Here is a 26,741-nt window from a genome sequence, read left to right as displayed (position 1 = left end):
CGTTCCCATAACCTCGCTGATTGCAAAGACGCTCTTTTCTTCAGCCGTTTCTTGCGCCCTCCTTTTGTGTGGTGGTGCTTCTCCGTTCGCTTGCGTGGGAACGGGCGTTGGAGCCCGACTCCGCGTCGACGTCGTACTGGCGGAGGGTGCGTTGCCATTCTTTTCTTGCTGAAGCTTCGCGTTTTCTGCCCTAAGCTGCTTGATCTCATCTTTAAGCATTGCATTCTCTCGGGTAATCTGTTCTAACATGTTTCTAATCTGTGTTATTTCCTGTTCTAGGGCGGACCCTTTAACTTTAGGCGATTGAGTAGCAGTGCCGGAGACCGCGCTTGCCCAGCTCACCTGTGCTTTGCTCCCGTCTCCCCCTCGATTAGTTCTCGAACCGGACCTCGACCTTGATCTCGTCCACGATCTGGTGCTGGACCTGGACCTGGAGCGTTGGCGACCGGCTTCCCCTGGCAGTCTCGGGAAGGAACCGGAGCGGTGTCTTCCATAGTTTTTCCTGCTTGTGTCTTCTCTGTCGGTTGAGGGCTGCTTGGTCGCTACAGTCTTATGATTATTATTGTTGCTCCCTCTGTTTTCATTGTAGTTGTGGTAGCAGTACTCTTCCTCTTCGGCCTCTTCTTCCCTCCTCCGTCGCTCCCAGCGGCGTCTCCTGACCAGGTACGGTATCTTGTATCTTGCTTGGCACTTCTTGTCTCCCGTGAGGTGGTCTTTGCCGCACAGTTGGCACTCCGCGTTGCAGTTGTGATCCTGCTGTGGATTCTTGCACCCACACCCCCGGCAAATCTTGTCTTCAGGGTTGGGGCACACGTCAGCCCTGTGCCCTGTTCTTCCGCATCCATAGCATATGTCGATGTGTTTTTTATACAAGGAGCATTGGATAAGCATCGCTCCATACCTCACATATCTTGGGACGTGAAAACCTTCAAATAAAACGATCACGTTGTCAGTGTTACCCATTCTCTTGGCGTGCAAGACTCCAGGATTGCGTGGCGTGACCAGACTGGTCACTATGTCCTCCGGACTCTCCTCCTGAGATATTCCTCTGATGAGACCCTTGGATGTATTATCAGGAGCTGCTCTGTAAGCACTTGCTTCAAATTCTTGTTCTCCAAGGCGTAGCTTATTGATAGCCCCATATTTCCTGGCTCGGTCCTCGGTAGGCGTGCTGAGCACCACTATATTTTGTTTGCTGTTTATGCATATGCTGTCTTCCTCCGCTGTCTCTCGGCCGACCCCGGCAGCGTTGCGCAGACAGTAGTAAATGCGATCCAGCTTGTAGTCTGATACCTTAAGTCCGCCACGTGGACGCACGATAACCCTGTAGTCTTCTTTTGGCAGGTTAGGCAGCCTACTTGCTTTGATGATTTGTCGCACCTTGCGTTCGTTCTTCCGTTTGTTTCTATTTTTTGCTTCCCCGACGAAGGTTCTTTCCTGCTGCTCGTGTCCCGCCAATCCGGCACCACCGCTGCATCGCTTCTTTGTGGCTCTTCTAACTTCGCACCAACCTGATTCTTTTCCGAACTCCTCCGCTTGCATTTCTTCGCCTCCCACGCTCACGACTTCCATTAGGGAGCAGGGCCTGGGTATCTCCGTCGGTAGGCCGAGCTCTCTCAGCCACCGCTGCGGCGGAGCCGTTCGAGGTGTCGAGGCGTTCTAGTTAGGTGTAGATCTACCGCCACGCGCAGCGAGAGGAAGGACCGATTGACGGCCGAAAAACGGGCCCACCTGGTAGAGAATGGTGTCCTTGGACTCCTTGGCACCTGTTCTTTTGAAGATCAATGGATTTCTCCACAAAATGCGATTTTCCGCCGAGAATCATAAGAAAATGCGGAGCTGACGCGATGTGCATCCGCACTCCACGGCTTCTTCTTCTTCTTCCTTAAGTTCGAGAATGTCTAAAATACTAGTATGATCAGCGTGATTAAAGTCAAGAAAAGTGGTTTTTGTCCCTCGCGTGTCGGGCCATCTGAAGTTGCTTGTGAAGAGTACCATTTTATCATCAGAAATTCCAGGTAGAACATCGACTGTGAAACCAAGCCGACTAATCGTATCAGAAACAAAAACAAGATCGAGGCGTGAGCTTGTGCCCGGCGTGATTCTCGTTTGTGCATACACCACCTGCTTGAGATTGTAGGAAAATGCAATATCAAGGAGTAAATCCGAATGCCGAATCGAAGGCTGCCAGCACAAAAGATCCCTGTTTATTTTTAGGCAAGTTGAAATTGTGGCCCATGATGATACGAGTGTGGCGTTTGCTATGTTCGCTAAGGAAACGGGACAGTGATTCCTACATGTATGCGTCAGCGTTCGGGGGCCTGTGTATGGCACCAATAAGAATACTGAGGTTGAAAACCCTGAGCACGAGCCAGGCCATTTCTACATTCGTGTTATAACGTACCAAATAGTATTCTAAGCCTTTATTCTATTATGACGGTAACACCACCTCCCCTTGAACTGGGGTCAAACCGAATAATTTAATGCGAATTTGGTACAACGTCGTTATCATGAATGCTGCACTCTTAAAATAAAGTCAGTAAATAGCTAGTGAATGCACGCATTTACGAGATTACTGTCTATTTTACTACCATCTCAGTATTTCTGTACTAGCCAGCGGCTAGTAAAACTAGTAAGTGCTGCCTTTACTAATCAAAAAGGCTTCTTAGAAGTTTTTACTAAGTAACTGCTAAGCAGCTACTACCTCGTCGGGCCCTGGCCTATTATGCTGACAGTATTATGCAAAATTGCGATAAACTGCAGTGTTGTTGATTATATTGGGCTAACAGTTATGCACAACGCCATAGCACACATATATGCAGGCAGTAGGCTTTAGCAATTTGTGCACAAAGCTTTGATTATTTCACCAAATACATAGGTGCTCACCGGCGCAACATGCGCTCCCTCAAACTAGGGCTATAATTACTCTTGAAGTTGCTTATTTAGCAAGTACCACGTACCACCTCTGCCATTCCGTATGTGTGTGCTTGCGTATCATTGCTTGTTAAGAGATATGTAGTACAGTCTTGCCCGGAGTGAGTGTGCCTTACTGTCCCTGGTAAACATTACCTATATATACCCTTGACTGAGGCCTTAATATGCAGCGTAAGGACGTCGTTCTCTTTCTTTCGTATTATATTTATTATTTTACTTTCTACTGCTTTTACAATACCATCGACTTCGTATGCCAATGAAAGTGGCACTTACAAATCGAAAAGCCCCACGTTGTTTCTGTTATTTACATTTCAGTTGCGTTAGCACCTGCACTTCCGATGCAGTATTTAGTTCGTGCTAAGTTGGTGCTTTTTGGAACAAGTAACGTGATAGTATTTAGTAAGTGAAAATAACGACTTTTTTAAGAGTTTGTCATAAAGTGAAGTCTGAGTCAGGATAGAAACATCTGGGTCACACATGTGAGGAAAACTTTCAAGTTAAACGCACTTGCTTGTGATACTTCCGGCATTTACGTTGAGCGCTGAAAACAGACCTATCGAAGAGCAGCTTTTGGGACTAAATGTACTATCTTATGATTCGCAAGAAAAGTGCTATCACAACTGCAGCAGCTTTGTCACTGAGCAGCAAGCGGCACTCTTTCATTCCTTTTGTCATTCCAACGGAATTCTCTGCCATTAATCTTAATGAAGTCGAAAAAAAGCACAACTTTATCGCCTTTATATCTGTGCTCTTTTGCACTTCCCCAATGTTCTTCTCGAATCTGTTGCACAAGTGGTGAAAAATTCTCTCGGATGCTAAATGCCAAGTTCTTGCATTTCCTGCGGTTCTAAAGAATCTTGACCTTGTCTCTTTCATCGAATAGTTTGAGGATAACCTGTCGGCATTTGTTCGCAGAAGGTTTTCTAATTTTATACATGCGTTCAAGTGGTACGGCTGATATATTTGACAGATCTTGAAATGTTTCCTTGGCAACTATTTGTTCGAGTGACTGCTGGTCCTCTTCTGTAGTTTCCTCCGCGCCATATGTGCTCAAGTTGTTCCTTCTACTTTTTTTTCTAGGTCGTCTATTTTCAGTAGTACATTGTTAGCAGTTTTTTGCAGCACATCAATTTTCAGGGTGTAATAAGTCACATTGGCAGACAGGTGGTTCATTTTTTTTTTACTCCAAAACAGCTTGTTTGTAGTTTCAAAAAGCTGGCGATTCGTGAAATACGCGCTTTGTTTTAGCTCTCGTAGACCGTCTAGTACTGTTTTAAGCATTTCCCCGGATGTTGATCCTGCGTTGGTTTGTATGTTGCCACAGGAAGACAGAAAATCAACCAAACAGCAATAGGCAGTCAGCAGCCGTACAAGCAGTGATCGTGGGCGTGGCAGAAGCAAAGGACAAGTGTTGTCGCTACGATACTTATGTACAGAACGTTGGTCTCTGACCTGTAGAAGAAACAAGAACAGATTCACGAGATGCATGGCCTCAAAGATTCCGCCGTGCCTACTGGTCGGTGACCGCGAAGCAGTCGAGCTTTTATGCTTCCAAGTGGCTGACGTCAATGACGCTGGTGGGCGTTGCGCAGCCATTCACAAGGGCCAGGTTTGCATGCCGCAGGGCTCGTCGGTGCGTTGCGATATCGCGGGCTGTGCCAGAGAACTTGCTGCTACGTTATATCAAGTGCCAATATTCCATAGCATTTTTCAGTCGGTGTAGCACTAGGGTTGGCAAAAAGCACTGCCTGGAGAAGAAACGAGAACGGATTCGTGAGACGCAATGCTTCAAAGCTTCCGCCGTGCCCACTGGAAAGTCTTGGAAAAGTAGCTTAGACACAAGGTGTCACAGATTTTTCTTTCTTCTTTGTTTTCTGCCACACTGCTCACAAGAAAAAAGTCGGTGAAGGTAGTAGATCAAAGCCGTATATACCTACGACAGCGTACACGGTAGTGTACGTCATTACTCACAATGAAATATACTGACAAGGTAAGCCTAACCAGTTTATGCTCAGTCCTCTCTCCCGTATCCTAAGCAATTATTTTTAGAAGTATAAAAGTGCATTTCACTTCAATTCTCCTGCATGTGAGATGGCTAGCAAAGCCGCAAACCTAAATTAGCGTTGTGCATGTTTCCCCCTAGTTTATTAATAATAAGGAGCAATAGGGCCCAGCTATCCTACCTAAGTGTATCGGCAACAAGCACAAACGATATGCAGTGCCATCTATAGGGGAATGTAGCGAAGTGCTGCATACTGCAACCGAAAGATTGTTGTTTCCTTCTTGCCTGTAAAGTTATAGACTTATTCGAAGTTATGCTTCTCCGTGTATATCGAAGTTGAGGAGGAGGAGAAATCAACTTTATTTGTGCACTGCAGATTTGAGACCTAGGCCTCTCTACCTAGTCAAGACATGTAGTCAAGACACGTACAGACAGTCAAGAAATGTACTGGGACGTTGGGGTACCTACATTTGAAACAGAAATGTGAAATGAGACTCCCAGAGCTACTCATCACATCTGTCAACGAGCAACAGCGTTTGGGTAGCGTGGTTCTCCTTGGGTGCACCAAAAATTTCAACAAAATGAGAAAATGCCGGAAAGCACACTCGTCGAACATCGCTACACGCAACGATTTTTATGGCCAGGCTGGCGCATGAAACAAAAACCCGTTATAACATGGAGAACGTCCAATTACAGCCTAGTTGCAAGCATAAATTTTGCATTCGGTAATAAACACCTTTGGTAAACATATAAAAAATTACGGCAAGACACATCTTACGATGACTCCACAGTCATGGGATTTGCATTCAAACTATACAACCACAAACATTTTTGAAGTCACTTCTGTATAAAATGTGTAGTGCTTATTCTGAAACTTTCATTGATGCGGCTATTCATATGCCACGTTGTCTTCGCTATCGATCCGGCACATACTTGTCAAGGTCACCTATGAGCATAACAACATGACGAAGTTAAAGTGACCAATGAATGACGACGATGGAACGGCAAAGGCAGAAGGATGACATCGAGATAGCCATTCTGAAATGATGTTGATGGCATAACGACGACAACATGACAAAAACGACATCAGCACAATGGAATGATGAGGAGTTTATGGCGACGATGGCATGCCATAGTCATAGAACAAAGAAACACGCGATATAGTACGAATAAAGGCGGCACGGTAGTTGCAAGGTGCGCTACGTACATCCCACAAATTCCCAGTAGAATTACGTATATATACGACATTCACTATTTTAAATAAACGACGTAACATCAAAGCATAAGTGTGTGCGTTCTAGTGACACGGCCGAAAATACTTTTAAGCATATCCAGAACTACAACCTCGTAACTTGCGATACCAGTTCTTACGTTTTCAGTAGCGCTGCCTTGAGGTGCTAATAAAGCAGTCTGCCGAAGAAGCGTCAAGAAAGAACTGCTTGGAGCGATAATACAAAGGGTACGACGAAAGTCACTCGCACCTGTTGGCGAAACGAAACTGAACGCGACTTGAAGGGTGGTCCGCAGAGTGAACTGCACGGCAAGTTGTACTTTTCTGCTTTAGTTAGGTAACGGTTCTGTTGATGAGTTGATGGAAGTTGCGTCTTTGTCAACTTATGAAATGCAGCAATAGGAATGGATTTCAACCAGTCACTTAGCGAATTGTTAGGTAATTACAGTATTGCTCTATTTGCAATGAGCACAAGTGATATTATCGCGTCGAGGGCCTACAAAGGGAATGCGTTCATTCTTGCTCTAAAAGAGCGTATCAATGCTATGAAAGCCGACGTGGAAGTTGTTGCGGCAACAATGGGGCATGACGATCAGCGGGGGCAGCGCCGAAACAGGCACGCTGCACCACAACATATACAGAATAAGCGCTGATGAGAAGGAAGCATGTATTTATCTGTTAAGCGTGCCTATGGCTGATGCATCCTGACTCGAAACCGGAACGTAGAACAACGAGGATTGTCGGACACACTTCCTTAAGGACACTGCCGGATCCATCTAACGTACCTGTAAAAAATATGAGGGAAACATCGGATGTACCTTTAGCGACAGCTTATTCTAACCGCATAATTTCATTTGAGGCAATTGCTTCCAAGTTAATCGTCAGGTGTATACTTCAGGCACGTACCCAGGGGGAGGGGCGAAGCTAAGTGGCGTACCCTCTCCTCCCCCTCACCCACACCACAATTCCTCACACACATTTCTAAAGCCCCGCCAAATCAATCTTGACACTTGACAGCTATTCGGCGGACAACATTTTGCTGCCTTTTTTACTCCTTTTGATGGTGGCCGCTATCGGCATCTCCTGGGGTGTGAAAGCAACTTTTCTCATTGATTCTGTGGCTGCGTGACTAACTCGAGGTGCGTTCAGTTCTCACCATCTATTGCAACGATCACGCGCATCGCTGTTGCTTCGTTACTTCAACCTTCTTTGTTTAGACTGATCCAGGGACCAGGAAACGGATAAAATTCGTAGTGAGCAGGTACGTATGCTCGCGGAACGAGTTGCAGCCGGAGACAACGCCAGTTGCGTTTAACGTTTCCTTTTATTTCCGTATTTCGTCGAGTGACGGCTCGCCACCACGCTGGTAGATCCTTGGAACCCTATGCTCGTGGTGTAGGTTAGATAAGTTGGAAAATAAAATCATGTTAAATAGCGTCCATGATCAAACCCTGCAATAACCGTTAGATGTATAAGAAATATGACTGTCACCCGTTACCTCGTCTAGTTTTTCTTAATTCTAGAGCACTTTTCATGCAAAATTGGCAACTGGAAACAAGAGTCGCAAGAAGTTGAGAAATTAAGCGATCTACTAAGGGAGAGAGCCGAGGCAACAGCCAAGCAGGAAGGAAAAATGAAAATTAACAAGTTTAACTGTTGCCTGTGAAACTATTATGGATCAACATCTTTTTATTTAAGAAAGGAAGTAAAGAAAACTCCATCAGAAATGGAGAAGGATTCCGTGTGCTTTGAATGACGCTTTTGCCATTATAAGTCTAACCGTCTGACATAGCCACTTCTCTGCTATGCTTATGTGAGTGTTTTTCCAACCATCCGCGGTTGGTGCAGTACGTCTAGAACCGCAATCGTCCTGCGCTTTACGCGGTTGTACGGTACTTGCGGTCACGCAACGTTACCGAACTTCCTAAATAAAAACACGAGTCGGTTTTGGCACTAAACTTGCTAGAGCAGTAAACGTGGGATACAAAAGAACTGTGATTGTTCCACAAACATATATTTATCTGCATTTCTTCCAGAGCTAACTCAAGAAAACGCTTCTGGAAATCTTTATTTTACACTTTCGCTTGTTTACGTGTTTTGGGCAGTGTTCTCCCTGCGCTTCTTTCCTGCGGGAGTTCATTTGATATGGTTCCTTGTTTCTCAAGCAAACGATACGTCTATCTCATAGGCCTATATACACCTTATCACACCTTATTTCATTTCCTTTTTGCCGCTTTATGCATTTTTATGGTGAATGGTGGCATTATTCACCTCTACAATAGTAAAAGTGCCCCCCCCCCCCCTCTCTAATTTGCACAGAAACGCTACCTTAGGTTGCCACTACCCCTTCCCGAAGAACATCATGTGTACGTGCCTGATATACTTTATTTATGAAACCAAGTTGTACCAAGGACGATGAACATTGCTTTTTATGAGGCTATTACAGAGAACGAAGACATCAGTAAAACTTTGTGCTAATTCATAAAGACATGTGCCCGGCTCTTCCCTTTGCACATTATATTGTGTGTATGTTTCACTAGAATAACTAAACAGACCACCATAAGCTCGATTGAACGTTCGTAGGCAGTATGCAGCTGAGCCATCGGGGTATGCAGAGAGGGCTCTGTGTTGCAGCTGTCATGTAGTCATACAAAAGTTGCGCTAGTGCACCATTAAATTTTTTTAGCTTTTTCTTACGCTACCTCTTCGACACGAGAACTGAATGGATCACGTGCGCTTCGCATATAGCGTCCTGTGGTGGTTCGTGCCGAAGCGCCTTCATGGTGCTTTATCTAGACAGTTAACTTAAGAAAGCCAATCATACGACGGAGCTTGCTAAAGATACAACACTTCTTGCCGTCGTTGATGTTCTTATTTTAGTATTTTATTTTGCTTCTTTGTTATGATGCATATGTGAATTAAATTTTTCCAGATGGTAAAGATGAATAGATGATGGGAATAAAATAGTCAGCTCACATGATAGAGCGATTGCTTTGAAAAGGCAGTCCATTGACAATAGGCTCCTGGATCCGACAAACTTATATGAGCTTTTTCTATAATAAATGCTTGCGTTTTACGTGTCATAACCACGATACAATATAAGGCACGCCGTTGTGCGGCAATACATCAATTCTGACCACCTGGAAATCTCTAACGTGCACTCAATCAAGGGCACACGCACGCTTTGGTATATCGGCCCATTTAAATGTGGCAGCCTTGCGAGAGATTCCATCCAGTGACTACACGCTTAGTAGCGAAACATGCCATCACGAAAGGAACGGGTTTTCTTTGTCACATCGCCTGCTGTTGGGTGGTTAACAAATTTCCCAATTCCTAAATAGAAAGCAAAGTAAACCTTTAGATAAATGTGCCGCTCTGTCTTAATTCTTTTGCTTTCGGGCAGTTGCTTCTTCGAATGAAAATGTAGCCTCCTGGGCGCACCCATCGCTCTATCGAAAAGACCATCACACCATGCCAAATCTTCCTTTAAGGGCTGCACATGGTGTCTATGTTTTTGGGCATGAACTTTGTGCAGCACCACAAAGTTTGCTATAAAATGGTAAGTCAACAGAATGTTGTTAACACAGACAAGGCACCTACTGCGCCTTATGTCTTCTTTGCCAATAAGAAACTTTCAGCATACTTCAGCATCAGTTACTGGTATATTACTGTGAAAAATATGAGACTCGAATATGTAGGACATGAACACCAAAATGACGTTCAAATTGAACCTAATGCGAAGCGCTGCATTCCCTGAGATCCACGTCTGAATCTATCGCAGCAGTTCCTCAAGCGCACGTGCTCTGAAGTCGGGCAGCTGAGTTCGGCATCGAAATGCACAAGACGTTTTTGTTTTACGCATCTCTCTGACGCTTCGGCTTCCGTTCCTTTCATCGCGGGTTTTCGTCACGCCTCGTTCCCCGTCTTTGACGGCATCTGTGCAAGAGAATGGAACCTACGCATACCTCTATGCCTATTCTGCGTCGCGCGTATGTTGTGCGTGTGCCTTGGCCATATAAATGCTAATACTACCGCATGTGCCGCTAAGGCAAAGCGCTGTCCCCGTGGAAACTACGCATACGAGACCATGTCTTCTGTGCTTCCTTTCTCACATCACTGCTCAGTGCTTTGAGCACTGCCTATAGACAGCCTACACAGGAGTGCTATTCGTACTCGCTGCCTAGACATATACTTTGCCTTCCTTCTATTCTATAAATATGCGTTTTTATTGGAATGCCAATGGAGGCCGTTCCATACGATGTAATTTATGTCCTTTGTGAGTTCGTACACCCACTATTCATTCGTATGCGCTTCTAGTCGTCTGGAAATAACCCAAGCATATCACTCGCCATCAGGAGGGAAGGTGTTTCAAGAGCTCCGGCTGCTCAAATCTCATTTCATATGGGACGGGTCAAAGCAGCACACAAAAAATTTTGGTCCTGGTTGACTCTCGATACACGAACACATTCAAGTATGTCGGTTACCGAAGCCCTGTTTCACAAGTTCATTTTAGCCCAACCCCACCTCCACGTTGCTACGAAATGCCAAACTGATTTTAGGGGAGAGCGTTTTATTAAGAAATGAAACGAATTTAATAATGGGACAAAGTACCATTCGAGATTTGCCAATTTTAGTGTGTATGGTGCCAAGCTTAATGCACTTTTCAGGCCTTGTTTCTGAATATTGTGTCTTTGTAGAAAGATAAGAAATAAACGCTGAAAAAATCGTGAGTCAATAATCTTACACTTCATCTGACTAACCTGGACTCAGAAAAATGACAAACCTCAAATGATAACAATTTCTGCGAGCATAGACATCGGTTGTCAAATCTAAACCCATTGATGAACTCTTAGTTAAATAGTTATACCTGCGAGTTATACCTGTATCACTCTATATTTCAGGGTAACCGCTGGTGTGCGGGGACATTCGATAAGGTACACTATTGTTTCAGTAGCGTGCAGAATTTGCCTAAACAAGATTGTTTTTCTATAAAAGCGGTGACAGTGCCTAACAAAAATGTTGGATGCATGTAGGCGTGCCTTCTGCTGAGTGATAACTAGATAACGGTGATAATCTCTTGAAAAATTGTTAGTGTCCCTCCGCCCTCCACAAAAAGTAATATGCGCGTATCAATATACACAAATACCTTGCCATATCTGGAACCCTTCGGGAAAGACAAAAATTAAATCGAGACTTGTTATGAATTCAAAGGTTCAAAAGCGTAGGCCTAGAAGAGAGATTCCCAGAATGAACTCAAAGGACAGCGCAAGCGCCAGTAATTAATTGAAATGCTGCAATGGAGCGGGAAAATGGTACAAACAAAATAGTTAGTGGACCCCATGCAGCGTGGGTGTCGTTTGAAGCGAAGTTTTCAGTGGTCTTTGCGTAAAAAAGCAGTTTCTGAACTGTATGGATTCAGTTGCAGAAATTCGCAGCATAAATTTTTTGCCTTTCTGAAAATTTTTAACATTGTGGTCCATGAAATTCGTGCCGACATCTTATAATGTGTAAGTATCATGTGGGTGCACATAAGCAAGATAATGTTGTTGGCCATTGCTTGGAGCCAGTACGAATATTCTTTGTATTGGACGTAATTACGTAATTACTTATTAATATTCACTCAACGTTTCAAATAACATATTCAAGGCAAAAATCTGAATCAGGAAATTGTAGACAATCCTAACGGATCCCCTATCGAGCACTCTGTTGCTCAATACGTGCTACAATAAAGATTTTTTCTAAACCGGTAAGAAAGCCCGCGACACACGAACAAGTGCCGCGGCGACTAGTCGCGTGGCACTTGCATATGTTTACATCTTGACATCAGTAATGTGGATGCAGGGTAAGTATCCGGAACATGTCTTCCTATACCAGGTATTGCTTTTTTTCATCTGGAACCCTTTCTTTTCAAACAAACTGTCTTACGTGAGCCCTGCCCTGTGAGACCTGTCTTACGTGAGCCAGTAATCCAAAATTGTTGCTTTTCACGTCACATTTAGTGTTTCCAAGTTGAACGCAAGATTTGACTTTGTATGGCTGCGGCGACCAAAGGCTGATGACGATGGCCAGCAATGCCACCTTCGTGGGAGCCACGGAGTGGTCGTATGACAAGCGTGTCGGCAATGAATCATCATATAAAATCCGCTAACAGACGCTCAGTACTTTTAAAGAATACGAGAAGTCGCTCACACACCTTAGCTGTGTTTGACGTATCAGTTGCTCAGATCGGCATACGTCTGCGAATGATATTCCCTTTACTTCAATGCCTCTAATGAACAAGCAATTATCTTGTTTTTTTATTATTTTCCCAAATACCAAGGAGACATCTTATCGCAAAATGAACTAGTTTTGCAGGTGGTTTCGTGTTGTCTGCGGTAGGACACTCGCATTTTCTGCACTTGTGATCTAGTTCACATTGAAACATTGTTCGAAAGCTTATTGTCAAAGCAAAAAAACAGAGATAGGTGCAGCTCGATGCCTCGCTGACAAAGTGTAATCAACGTTTACTGCTTGAGTGCTACACGTCTCGGCTGTCCCACCATTTTCTTCAAAATAATATCGCCCACAATGCCCTTTCCTTAAGTTATCTCCCAATATCATATTCTAATCAATGGAGGTAACGCGATGTCCTCCATTTTTCTGACTTCGTGGCCTTTGTCTGTGTGCACCTGTATGTAACGAACGAGAAGAAAGGGGACCGAGGATCCCGATTTTCGTAAGGCATAGCCATATGAAGCCAACAGATATTGAAGTCAAGGAACCCATAGAGAAAACGATTTGTAAGTTTAATTTGGAGTGAAGAAATAATAAGAAGAAGGCAAATAAAAGCAGACGAAAGAAGTTGCCGATGGTGGAAACCGAAAGCGGACATTCTGGGTACGGTTCCCAGCGGCGGCATGTTCTTTTTTTCATTCGCTTTCATTTCCCTTTTTCTTATTCTTTATAAACTTCAATTGAAAACTACAGATAATTCCCGCTATGCTTAGGTCCTCGGTTTCATTACCTGTTGGCGTCATAAGGATCTGCATTTAAAAAATTATAAGTTCAACAAATATTAATCTAAAACTAATATGTTCAATATACGCGAGAACCTTCTCCAACTGAATACCGCAGAAATTATTCAGCTTCGCTGACGGAATCACTTTTACTAGGCATATAGACATAGCAAGTCGGGGCTCAACAGTAACATAATAAAACTTACTCTTTTTTCCGCCGCGGTGGCTTATTTATTTCATAGTCATGTGTTGATGAACAAGTTCTAATAAATAGGCCTCCACCAGTCGCCGCTAATTTGCTTGTCCTTACTTAACCATTTTTCATTAATAAATGAAAAAGTGGTCATGCTAGAGGCTACGCGTCAAAGCTACAGAATGTATGTGCAATTGCTACGCGCGGCATGGGAGTGTAACAATCTACATGAAGCTAGGGCTACTATCACACATAGAGGTAAGATATCAGAGCAAGCTTTAATTTTTTGCTGTTTTTCTGTTCTAAATTTTACGCCCTTTACTCACTGTATTAGTTGTTCACTAGTCTTGAACACAAACAAATTTTACCTCAAGAATTTAGTCTCTCCGTGAATACAAGGCTTCACTTTTTCAATATGTACCACTCGGCTCTATGTTTAAGCGACCAAATGCATGGCAACGCAACCATTCCAGCACCTCCGTCGTTCTCGCGCTATGCGGTTATTTTCTTTACACTTTTAAGCTTCTGAGACGCCACGTTATTTTGATTTGACGCAACCTCCCCCCCCTTCCCCCCGCCTCAAAGCAGATCTAACCCCAACTGTCATATTCCTTCTTTTCGCAACGTCATGGCTGTTGCACTTGAGGCCTTTTTCCGGCCACAAAATTACAGCTGCCGCTGACGTTGACAGGTTGTTGACACAGTTGGAAAATGACATGCCACTCCAGCTCGACATTTCACCGCACATTCTTCTGGATGTTCAATTTTTCATTACTGCTCTTCGTAGGGGTCGATATTGCGATCCTGGCACGTCATTTCCCGAAAATCGAGAAAATGCGGATGATGCAACTGCGAAGCCTTGTTGTTTCTTTTCTTTTCTTCTGGGTTCTCTCGATCACAAAAAATCAGATGACAATATAAACACCAATAGGTACGGAAGTGTTCAAAAAGCACCCCCAGTGGCTTCAGGTGCATGAATTAATAAGTTCAATAGAACAACCAGGTAAACAAAAAACATATATGTTCTTACATTGCAGCTCAGACCCCCCTCTCGTCTCTCTTTAAACCGGTTTTCCGAAAGTGTTACAACACAAGACGTCTCATGCAGTTAAACTTTGTAAATGCAATTACATTACATAGATATCGGCTGTACCACCAGCTGTATTTCATTCTTTTCAGTAGATGCACGATATTTCTTACTAGTATTCACATGAAGTTTCACGCGCCGTATATTTATTACTGGGCGCTTTACCATTGACATGTGAAAGTTCCTGTACACAAAGAGCAGGAATTACTACGGCGTTTCCTTCATAAAAGGGCTCGTAAGACTAGCGGATTCCATGTGAATCAGGTAACGCAATAGTTTGTAATGAACGTACTCAAACAGGCTAAATAAATATTTATTTACCACTAAGATCGCCAATCCCAATGAGAATATTTTTCTTACTTTCCTAGGAAACAATTTGTTTCTACAGAAGAAATTGAATGAAAAGTCTTTCTGGTGACCTGCAGCGTGAAAAAATATCTCACTTTTTTGTACAGGAATATGACGCGGCTTGGGGGGCAAATGAATTCACATAGAAAGGAAACCTCGAGAGTGACGTGCATTGTTTTTTTTTTCATCTCTGCTTTGCAAGCATTTAAGTCTATTCGTGTTCCGGCCGGCTTGGCATGTGCTTTTTGGCGATTCAGTTTTATATCAATGCTCCGAAGGTAGCGAATGAATATGGTTTAACGTGAGGAAAACAAGAGGTTTGCGGGGAAGCCTGCGTCTTGTCTGCTGTTGCACAAAGGGGTAAATGAGAAGGGAAAAAACAGGAAAGTAAAGAAGGTTGAGGAGATAGAGGGAGAGAAATAGAAGGCAGGGAAGGCCGGGAGGTTAACCAGACTCACGTCTGGTTTGCTACCCTGCACGGGGAAAGGGGATATTGGGATGAAGAGAGAGGGGGGGGGGAGAGAGAGCACAGTTGCACGCACAGGTAAAGGTTCACACCGAATCTACACACGGTTCCCAAGACCAGCCGACTTGAGGTATTTCAAGAGCGCTTTCGTGGATTTCTTTGCCATCGACGCGTACTGCCAGGATCCAAGGATCTCCATTACCGAAAATGGTGCAGAGCCCAGCTGGTTCAGTGCTATCCGGGGAACTTCGCGCTCGAAGTCGTATTGGGGACAGATACATAGGATGTGTTCAATGGTTTCTGTGGTTCCGCAAGAGTCGCACGTGGGCTTATCCCCCATACCGATGCGGAACGAGTAGGCCTTGGTAAATCCCACCTCGAGACTGAGGTGGCACAATACTGTCGTCACAGAGCGGGAAACATTTCATGGCACTTGGAGCTTTAAGAATGGATCCAGCCTATAAAGATGACACTTCGGGCAAGTTAGGAGAAGACCAATATTTGTGTGTCATAGCTTTAGTGACAATATGAAGCTTTCTGGCAGCCTCGGTTCTTGAAAAAAGGATCGGAACTGGTCGGGCATCCAGATGGGCAGACCAGGTGGCTTCATCGGCGAGGTCATTACCAGCAATGCTGGTATGAACAGGTCGCCACTGGAATATAATTCCATGTCCTCTAGCGATTGCTTGATGGTGATCTTCTCTTATTTTTTATGTCAGCTGTTCATGAGGCCCACGATACAGGGCAAAATGCCGACTCTGAAGTGCTGCCTTAGAGTCGCAAAAAATAGCCCATTTCTGAGGTGTTCTTGTAGGAGATATTTGAGAGCAGCGCGCAGGGCAGCAAGCTCTGCCGCCGTTGATGAGCTGGTAGTAGTGATGACAGAAAGTTACTATGTGCCAAAGCAACTGCCAATGGGCATCAGTCGAACTTGATCAGTGTCCCTGGCAACTGCACGAGATGGTACATTTCAGGGTACATGGTACTTTCCATACACTCAGAACTTTACTTGTACATAAAGCTATATGAATAAGTGTACAGGCAAAATCTATCCGCATGCGTATATTATCGTTTCAAACTGCACCGCTAATAGAAATTTCTGACTCACTTTTAAACATCAATGCTGAGTCATTTGTACAGATCTGCTTCAAATGAAAAGAGAAATGCAAATCCCACGCGCTGTGCAAATCGATTTAAGCGAAGCATTCCGTGCTGGATGCTTTTATTGACGATAATTAGCGGTGTTGTTGAAGGCTAAAGCTTGATTTCTTCAATGCTTATTCTAACACGAGAGCGGTGACTTGATCTTAAACGTTACCTTGCGGCTACCGCTGTTGCTTGTCTGCGTATCACACGGAGCACACAAAGAGAGGTGTTTGCCTAAGGCGTTCTTGTGCGCCATATTTCGTAGCCTCTGAGAGGGTTGAGCATATTCACTTGCTCCGATGGCACACCGAATTGGTGCATAAGTATGAAACTTTCATTGGATTATGGGGCAGTACGTGCCAAAATCACAATCGGATTATGAGGCGCGCCGTAGTGGCGGACACCGGATTAGTTTTGACATCATGATCTCCTTTAACGTGTCCAAAGTCTAACTGCACGTGTGTTTTCGATTTCCCCCCCGTCGAAACGCTGTTGGGATCAAATCCACGACCTCTAGCAATGTTATAGCAGCAAAGCTAACGCGGCGGGCACAGACGTGTTGATTTGACGTTCGACCGCTTCCGCAGTGTTGTCTGGACCCTGCGGTGCGCCTTAATTAATGCTTTTCTTCTGCACGCCCTGCGTAGTTTGTCCGCTTGACATATTTGCATACTGTTTATTTTTCAGAAATAGCAGCAACAGATTGTACCGCACCTTAACCTAATCTTATCCCGCTTCCCTGCAAGCGCCGTCTTATAGTAGCAGAGTTTGCTTGCATTCTCACGTCACCTCCTCCCCCCTGCCTTGTATGGGAACTGCCTCTCCTCCTCCTTTATCTTTACAGTTCTATCTACGTCGCCTCTGGACTGGCACCGTAGTAGAAAGGGAAGCGCTGCAGTTTCCGCAAAGTTTCTGAGGGGAGTCATGGATAATTACAGCTCTCAGGAGGCTAATGTGGAGACGGTCAGGGAGCTTCAGAGGGCATTGTGCACATTCGACGAGGTGGGGTGAAAAGAGTTTCTAGCATCGCCCTTCCTCACTGACTCACTCCACACATGTATTCCACATGTATTCACATGTATTCACACAGGTATTCAAATGTATTCCACATGTATTCACACGCTGGGACCCCCCACCCCCCTATGTGGGGTGCCTGACAGCAGCTGCCGCAGTAGCCACAGCAGCCACAGCAGCAGCAGCAGTGGGGAAGTCGAAGGAAGACACAAAGAAAGCTTCGCTTTAAAAGTCTAGAACAACTTTACATATTCATAGACAATTCTGGGTGTCTTTCGAGTTTCTTAGACGATTTTCTTCAGGACGAGACCAGAAGTCTAGTAAAAACACCGTTGCCAGATGTGTTTCTTGATCAGTAACGCATTACGGGCACTTGCAGTGCAGTAGTGAACACAATATCTGGAGTAAAACACACGCAAAAGTGAGGAACCCCTTATCCCATTTCCTTTTTTTTTCATGCATTGCGCTGTATCTACCACATCAAGTCTCAGATGCCGTAGCGGTGTCCAGCTTCATAGGTTATCACCAACGCATTCGGAGTGGCTCTGCGCGGCATGTTAAGATGTTGATGCACTGGCCTAAAGGCCAAAGGTATTTCCCTTTGACTAACTTAGTTATAAATCAGTAGTATACACTGTTGACGCAATTTTGGCACAGCTGCAGGGCTGTAATTACATTTCCTATTAGCATCGGTTAGGTAGCACCTAAGCAGAAGAGGCGTCCACCTGCAGGTTAGCAGATATGACCTAAATCCCAACAATTTGGCTCCGAGATTTTTCAGTGTGCTGCGGACAGCCTCTAGTGTTGACCAATCTCGGAGGTCATGCCGAGAATCCACTGTTGTTCTCAAGTTCTGGATCATGCGTCACTTCTCGCAAGCGGTGAAGGCGTATTTTTTTCTTTCAGTTTTCGTGACCCATCAACATAAATTTTAAACGTGCATTTTTGCCCAGTAGGCTGCTTTATGTTCATACTCTCCAAATTTACAAGCTTCTTCAAGGCTCGAAATTTTATCACTGCTGGCCTTTAAAAAGCAGACCGCAGTCTTAACTGAAACAGTATTTTGCATTTCTTGGTCGTCTTTTGAAGGTAACGTATGGCTTTTTTCCCCCCATGCACACGATAAGCTCCACTTCATAACTTCATAGAGTAGCCTAAATGCTGCATTCCTTTCATGCACTTGGGATAGTACGTCATATCCTGCATAGCTAGTACACCTGCGGGCTTAGAGGCTCACGACAGTATGCGAAATATTCTTCCAACCTGCAAGAGTACCGGGGTAGGTCAGTTCTTTCGGCGACTGATCAAAGGGGCAGCCTTTTCATCACTGCAGTGCTGGGCAGTATCGAAAATGCATGTATCTTAGACACTAGTTTAGATACTCATGTGTCTGTATCATGATACGTCTGGCAAGATGTGCATCAGTATCTGTATTTCAATACATGAAAGAATGTATCGCCTATCTGAACATACAAGACACTGGGGCTATCGCAATATCACCATGCGAAACTATAAACGTTGCCTGAGTTAGGCTTCTCAAGGTTATACTGCTGCCACTAAGCAACCTGAACAAAACTAAAGGCAGAGACATTATTGTATCTTCCTACTAGAGCCATCCAGCAAGGGCAGGCGATGAAGTCTACGCGTGGACGGTAATACGTTTGCGGACAACGTAACTTCACAGCAGTATCCACGGCATTGTGTAGAGGCTTCTTATTGAAGTTCTTGTAATTAGCCTGTCGACAAGCAGAGCAGCGACTCCCATTAATTACAGAAGCGACAAGCAAGAAACCGCTCACAGCTCCTCGTAAAAAGAGCTTTCACGTCAAGCAGCTAAAGCAACCCCTATAAATTATGTGGAAAGAAAAGTACTATACTTTGAGCCTGAAAGACAATGACTTTGATATACTGTAACATACATTTCATTCAAATCAAACGAAATTGGTAGGAGTTAAGAAATTTGTCAGCTTGCATTTTCGTTCATACGCGTTTGCTGCTATATTGTATACCTAGATATATAGCAAGAAATTTGCGATTCTGTCGAAGTTTTATTATACAAAAGGAAAATATTGTATCAGAAACAGCAGTACCTTGTATCTGTATCCTAAATACTTCTTTCCCGAGTATCTTGTATCGTATGAAGCTACACTTACAAAGTGTCCATCCTTTGCCCATCCCAGCTTCAGTGGAACGACAGCACCTGCTGTACCACAGTGTCCGGTAGCCATAAAGCTGGTCATCATTATTACTAAAGGACTCGCAGCCGTGACTTCGATGTTGTCAGAGACCGCAAATCCAGTATACACCTTCTATGTAAGCGCAAGGAATCGGTGCCTTCAAGTTTGGCTTTAAAGCCATCGAAAACTTTGTTATCGTGACATTTCGTTCAGGATTCTACGGGTACAGGTGTGCGCCCTGTCACTGCACACACGTGTTCAGGAGAAGCTTTGGCGGATGAATATGCGTAACCAAAATATTTGGATTAAAATGGGCACCAGGAATCAGTATGAAATTTTCGTGTTTTCCACTTTGTAGTGTTTCAAGTGACAACAATGAAATGCGATTGCACGCTTGAATGTACGGAAGTCACAAAACTGGTATGCCCGGGAATAGAACATTTAGCCTTGCAAAAACAAGCATTCAAATGAAGAACGTGAAATGATGATTACTCTATGGAGCTGCTACCCCGATGTACGGTTACTATCAGTTCCTTTTTGTTTTTGTAGGCCCAGAATATCAGATCGTGTCCCTGTGTTTTTGCCTATACTTCGTTAGGTTGTTTTTATTTACGAGCACTTCAACCTCACAACTGTCACGACATCGAAGCTTAGTATTTTTATATATCCTGACTGAACTCCTGACGCAGTTCAGGGAAGCAACGTAGCGCGCGAAGTACGTACCGAGATTTACGGAGGGAGCCATAAGTTCTCGGATATTTTAGCGTTCCAAATGGCCGTGCTGGAAATATTTTGAAGGCAGGGTGCTGTATTAAAGTACAGCGCTAGTGTAGGCTGGAGTTTTACGACGAACCTTTCATTTTTCGTAAGCAGTATGTTTCTTTTCCTTCTTGCTTGTCTCTGTGTGGTTAGTTAACATGGGCGATGTAAAGGGCTCATGAAAGCCTGGAACTCTATTCACCAGCTTTCGCAATTTTTAGATCTGTGTAGTGTTGAGGAACTGAGCACGCTTAAAATAGCTTTCTTTTACTCCCGGTAACTTCTTTCGTATAGCCCAGCTGGCCAATAAATTTGATGTGAAGGCCGCCAAAAAAGAAGCGTGCAACTACACTTTTCGCGCTTCTTCGAGAGACACCATAACATGAATGGCCACGGAATAATATTTTGAACATCTAGACACTTTTATAGGAATTACGGAGTTTTACGTCCCGGAACTGGCAGATTGATTTGTTAGAAACGCCCAGTTCTTGAGCTACGGATTAATTTTCATCATGTGGAGTACCTTATACGTTCCGCCCAAAGCATGACACATGAGCGTTCTTTTGCATTGATCCCATATAGAAATGTGCCTGCCTGGGCCGGTAATCGAAGCCGCGTCCTTGTGCTCAGCAACACAACGCCATCGCTACACACGCACCGAGGAGGGTGGTGAATTCAGATTTACAAACCTAATTCGGTTAGTATTTTGATATTTAGCTAATAGTAGAACTTCAGTTCCAGACACGAGTTATATTTCGTAATGGTAAGAGAAAAAAAAAACAAGCCCGAAGCTAACAAGAAACCTATCAAACATATCCGATGAAAGGGCCAGCGGCAACATGAAAACCATAAAAGTATACCGACAGTAACGAAGGACATGAATATCGGATTCTTGTATGGTTTCTGCTCTAAGAGTCATTTGCATGAATATAGTGACGCAGTGGACCCCTAAAATAGTTCCAGAAATATTCACAAATGCCACAACCCAGAACAAAAAAATCAGGCCCAGAAGTGGGGTAGACTTACTTTTTCCTTTTATTGTTTGTTTCAGCGTATTGATCCAAGTCCTTAAATTGCTTTAATTTTACGTTCGAGTACATATCTTTGTGCTGCAAAAATCGTTTCAGCTCATATTTCACGCATTTATGTTAAAAGTGCTAGGTTACCACTAGCGCGACAAGACAATTTCTCTACGTGAGCTGCCTCTTTGCCAAGCGGGCCGTTACATTCCTTAGAAAAGGGAACAGGAAAGTATAAAGTAAGCACTTCCCCAACTGCGAACTCAGGTGCACGGTTCAAACCGTCCATTGCGAGTGGCTTGATTACAGTGTTGGCATGTCGACCGAGAGTTTTATCGACCGAGAGTGTTGGCAGCACGCGTTTGTACAGTGCTGAGCACTGTACAAACGCGTGCTCAGCACTGCTTTTCACGGCTACAACTAGCGCAGGAACGCAGCTGAAGCCGCACGGGCACAGTTGGGGGACGTAATAGAAAAATAGTTTTCCGTTTGTGAATACTTCGCTTTGAATGTCTTCTCTTATACCTACTACGTTAACCCTTGCGACCAATCAACTGAGGACACTATTGCATATGTATGTAGTTTCCTATGTCAGCTAGTATTATATTGCATACATTGAAACTTTCGATAACCTGGTGCTCATCGACATGGTTCATACCCTTCCGGAATCCGTCCATGTGTCGATCTATGCAGACGATATATGCATTTGGTCATCAGGAGCGACGCGTCCTCAGGTGCGCGCCAGGCTTCAAAAACGGCCACACTAACATCAGGTTATCTTCGAGCACGAGGTCTGGAGCTGTCCTGCGAGAAGTGCTCTATAGTCGCTTTCACGCGTAAAGCAATGAAACCATACGTTATCAGAATTAATGGACAGCCAATTGCCTACGAGAAGACGCACCGCTTTCTAGGAGTGATAATAGACCGAGACCTTTCCTGGAGTCCTCATATCTCCTACCTAAAAAGGAAATTAGTCATGATAACCCACGTGCTCAGATTTCTTGCGGGAAAGTCATGGGGTGCGTCTGTGAGTGCGATGCTCCAACTCTATAACGCACTGTTCCTCGGTCTCCTGCGCTATAGCTTACCTGTACTGGGTGGGACCGGCAAGACCAACCTCCGTGCCCTCCAATCTGTACAAGCTCAAGCTCTGCGAATTTGCCTTGGTCTTCCTAGATGTGCGTCCACGGCAGCAACAATAGCCATCGCGCATGACCACCCTATCAACACGTATCTTCAAGTCGACACTTTGAGGATGCATATCAGGCACTTCGCCCGACTTCCATCGCATCATCTCGCCTCGCTTCCTGCCGCTCGACCTCGTTCAGCGTTTAGCAAGATTATTGCCGCCAACAATGGAACTTTACCGTCAAACTTCACGCCTGCAGCACGACCATCTCAACCGCTGTGGTGCCTCCATCCACTCCAGGCTGTCCTTGTTATTCCCGGTATCAAAAAGAAAACAGAGATGTCAACTTTTGCCCTCAAACAAACCGTGCTTTCAGTGCTACATGAACAACACAGAGGACGCATCCACGTTTACACTGACGGTTCTGTATCCTCTAATAGTTCAGCTGGAGCAGTGGTGATTCCCACAGAGTGCGTCACCCTCAAGTTCAAGACATCTCACATTACATCATCGACGGCTGCAGAACTCGCAGCTATCCGTGCTGCTCTGGAGTTTATCGTTCAGAAATCATCACATTCATGGTCCATCTTATGTGACTCAAAGGCAGCTCTTCAGTGTCTGATGTCCCCTTTCAACCATGGACCTAATGAGCAACTAGTCGCAGACATCCGACTACTCCACCATCACGCAATAAACAAGGGACACAACATCATCTACCAGTGGATACCGGGTCACTGTGGAATTTCAGGAAATGACAGTGCGGACGACGCTGCCCGGTCGGCTCATGATGGCGCCCAGATTATACCCATACCACTGTCAAGAACAGATGCAGCCACAAGTCTTCGCTCCCTCGCCCGCGAGCTTACACAAAATCTGTGGAACACCAGTGACTTCACGAACGCACGTCTCCACAAATTGGATCCACGTCTGCAACTCCGCCTACCACCAGGGTTGCCACGAGCGGAAGCAACACTTCTGTGCCGCCTGTGGCTCGGCGTGGCGTTCACGAACTCATATTCATTCCGTATCGGAATGGCCGACAGCCCTACTTGTGACACCTGCGGCTGCGAGGAGACGATTGAACACCTCCTTTGTGACTGTCCCCGTTACGCAGTGCGAAGAACAGTGCTTGTGACCGCTCTCGCAAAACTGGACAATCGCCCCTTTACAGAGGAAAAAGCTCTAGGACATTGGTCCAGACGGGCTTCGGCACTGAAGGCCTTAAGGGCTTTGTTCAAGTTTTTAAGGACGTGCGAATTGTGTGACCGCCTTTGAACGTTGTAGAGCGTAGTTTCGCGTTACTCTGTGAATTTTCTTTTTTTTTTCTTTTTTTCCTCTTCTTCTTCTTTCTCCTTTTATTCCCTTTACCCCTATCCCCAGCACAGGGTAGCCAGCCGGTACTTACACTGGCTAACCTCCCTGTCTTTTCCCTCCTTTGTCTCCTCCTCTCCTTGAAACTTTCGGAAGCAGGTAGAAGAGGCAAATGCGCCCAAGGTATTCGTTTTCACACTCGCGTTTTGCAAGTGTCCTTGTAGACGCATAGTATTCCAGCGCCGCTTCCAGAGAATTATCGCAATCGTCACCTTCCGCATGCTTTAGGCGGTACGTGCGCCACTAATTGACCGATGGCTGCAACAATCTTTCCCATTTCGACTTTCTAGAATTTGGTTTACTGATTCGAATTACGTTTCATTCGTGTAATTTAATTACCGATGGGCATTTGACTTACGTTATCACCTTACCAGGACATAAGAAAAGAAATTTGACACGGGGAAAGCTGTATTGAATTGACCTACGTTAAAGTTAATGTACCTAACTGGATAAAAACATTATTTCGTTCTTTGTGTTAAGATAGGGCTTTATCGAGACCGTCTCTATCTCTCGCCAACAATAGGCGTGCTTTGTTGACTACTAGCTCTGCAATCCGACGTTGTCTCAATAATTTAAAAGCACGAACATCCCCATATTACATTTATGGGCACAACTTATGCACTACCCGCTGTGGTTGCTCAGTGTCTATGGTTTTGGATTGCTAAGCACGAGGTCGCGGCATCGGATACCGGCTACCGCGGCGGCATTTCGATGAGGGCGAAATGAGCGCGTGGGCGAAAAAACACCCACGCGCTTAGATTTAGGTTCACGTTAAAGAACCACAGGTGGCACGAATTTCTAGAGTCCGCCACCGCGGCATGCCTCATAATCAGGTCGTGGTTTTGGCACGTAAAACCCTTAATTTATTATTTTTTAATGATGCACCAACTCATGCACTTTCAAAGCGTTTTTTCTAATACAATGCAACTGGTATTGGTTGCGCAATTACGATCACCTTTTTTTCGTATATCTGCACAGTTGAAATTTCATTTGGATCATTTTGCTTTGATGAGTACTCACTTGATTGGTGACGGGGAGGCTGAGGAGAAGGAGGGGAGGCTGCGCAGGCCGCATGCCTAACGCCGAAACTTCGATTGAGCTGAGCATTTTCTCGGCTTGCCCGCCCTCCCCCCCCCCTCCCTCGTCCTTCTGGCTACGCCACTGGTTATCGAATACAGCTTCCATAAAAATATACAAGCCACGTGCACATCGTGAACAATGCGTACGACAACTGATGACCTCCATTGTCGGTGCTAAGTGCGCGTCTATGGGAGGTTAATTGCCGTCGCGCACACGAGCCGAATGGGCGCGGAACAAATGACCTCTCCGTGGGTTGTTCGATTCGGTTTCCACCTCACCACCGCACAACAGAGGCACCCTTTGCTTCGGTATTTCCTTGCCCCAGGTACAATAGTTGACCAGAGAAACAAGCTCTCAATGACCATGGCGGGAAGTGCCATGATGCAAGAGCACGCATCTCTTCGTACATGAAAATTCGTTGTAAACCATATTCAAGGCGGCCCTTTGAGGCTCGTTCTTTTGTTCGGATGCCACAAAAAAAGAAATAACGGCGGTAACCATGTGACCACTTTGAGGCTTGGGATAACGGGGCAAAGCGGAATATCTAGAAACAAAAATTAGAAGGACAGACGTCATCCACTCAATATTCGGGGCTTCGCGACGGAAACCTGAGTGGGTGCCAGGCCTTCACTTCGTCGGCTTTCACACTGCTACAGCTACTGGCTCCCACGCCTGCTCATCAAATGGGATCCTGTCGACGTGATTCGCACAATGTGGACTAGTGTGCCTCTGACATTCCGTTCCACGGGCAGGAGAAAGCCGCTTCGTTCAGGATTCAGGAGGCCAAGGGGTCAGCATTCTTGCCTCGCATTCACCTCCCGCCTGGCCTATAAGGCACTTTGATAAGGCCCATTCTCTTTCTTTAGATAGCCCTATGCTAAAAATTCAGCATTTATAGAAATTCAGGGACGCCTCGCCTGCAAATAAGTGGTTCTGGAGTCGTTCGCTGAGACCATACGTAGGGAAGTAAAAGCAGTGTATCGCATTTTCGTCCGTTTTTCATTGACGTTCATAAAAATGATCTCTTATTCTGATGACTTACCTTTAGAGCTAATACATATTTGTGGCATCTGAAATAAGTTTGTCGGGTGCATTGTAATGATATTTATACGTCGGTATTATCAAGAATTTCTATTTCTGTTTCTAACTGTTACGGTCTTGAGTGTTCCATGTAGGAATGTTACTGCAAAACGGCGTCCTTCTATGTCATCATCTACGGTGCGAAGAAGGCAATAACAGCCCTGAGAAGGCTAATCTGAGTCGCGAGATGCGCGTTCAGTATGCGACAACGACAACCTCGTCAAGGTGTCCGCCATTTCACTAACTATATGTCTCAGCAGGGGTAATGCAATGGTTGTCCGTTCCTCTGGCCGGTCTTTCCGATGGGAGCGACGCAATCACAGAATAGCCTCAACAGGTCTAAGGGTTGCGTAGCTAGCTGTCAAGGACAGCCCCTGTTCTCAGCCATTTGTTCCGATCGATGCCTGCACTGTGTGCTACGATGCGGAAGAAAATAGGGCGAGCTGTTGGACAACACTTTACCTTCATTCGTAGTCTAGAGGGAACTGACTACTAGTAGTGGAAACGTTCTTTTGATGATATATCTCCTGGAAAGCACAGAAGACCTTCTTACCACTGGTGATATGGCGGGCATGTGTCTTCCATTTCACGAGAATCATAGGTACTCTATGGCTTTCTCCATATTCATATAGTAATGTAATATTAAGAAGTCGGCATGGTGTGTTGGAAATAGGCCGCTCAGTTACACTGACTTGTGAACACACCGAGTC

At 44.9% G+C, this 26,741-nt stretch overlaps 1 protein-coding gene across 12 annotated transcripts in view; it reads right to left on the bottom strand.

Annotated features, from left to right (window-relative positions):
- The window catches only part of LOC135903595 (uncharacterized), a 1,541,440-nt gene that overhangs the window by 1,149,666 nt on the left and 365,033 nt on the right, over positions 1 to 26,741 (bottom strand). For 8 of the 12 annotated variants that reach the window (XM_070532122.1, XM_070532125.1, XM_070532124.1 and 5 more), the window contains exon 1: positions 6,308 to 6,335. The exons of the other annotated variants lie outside the window; for them this stretch is intronic. The gene's annotated coding sequence lies outside the window, so the exon portion shown is untranslated. Of the gene's footprint in view, positions 1 to 6,307; positions 6,336 to 26,741 lie in introns of those variants that run through there. 12 annotated transcript variants of the gene reach the window in all.

Source organism: Dermacentor albipictus, chromosome 1 (assembly GCF_038994185.2).
Source record: "Dermacentor albipictus isolate Rhodes 1998 colony chromosome 1, USDA_Dalb.pri_finalv2, whole genome shotgun sequence".
Classification (NCBI taxonomy): Eukaryota; Metazoa; Arthropoda; class Arachnida; order Ixodida; family Ixodidae; genus Dermacentor; species Dermacentor albipictus.
This window is presented reverse-complemented; position numbering and strand designations above follow the sequence as displayed.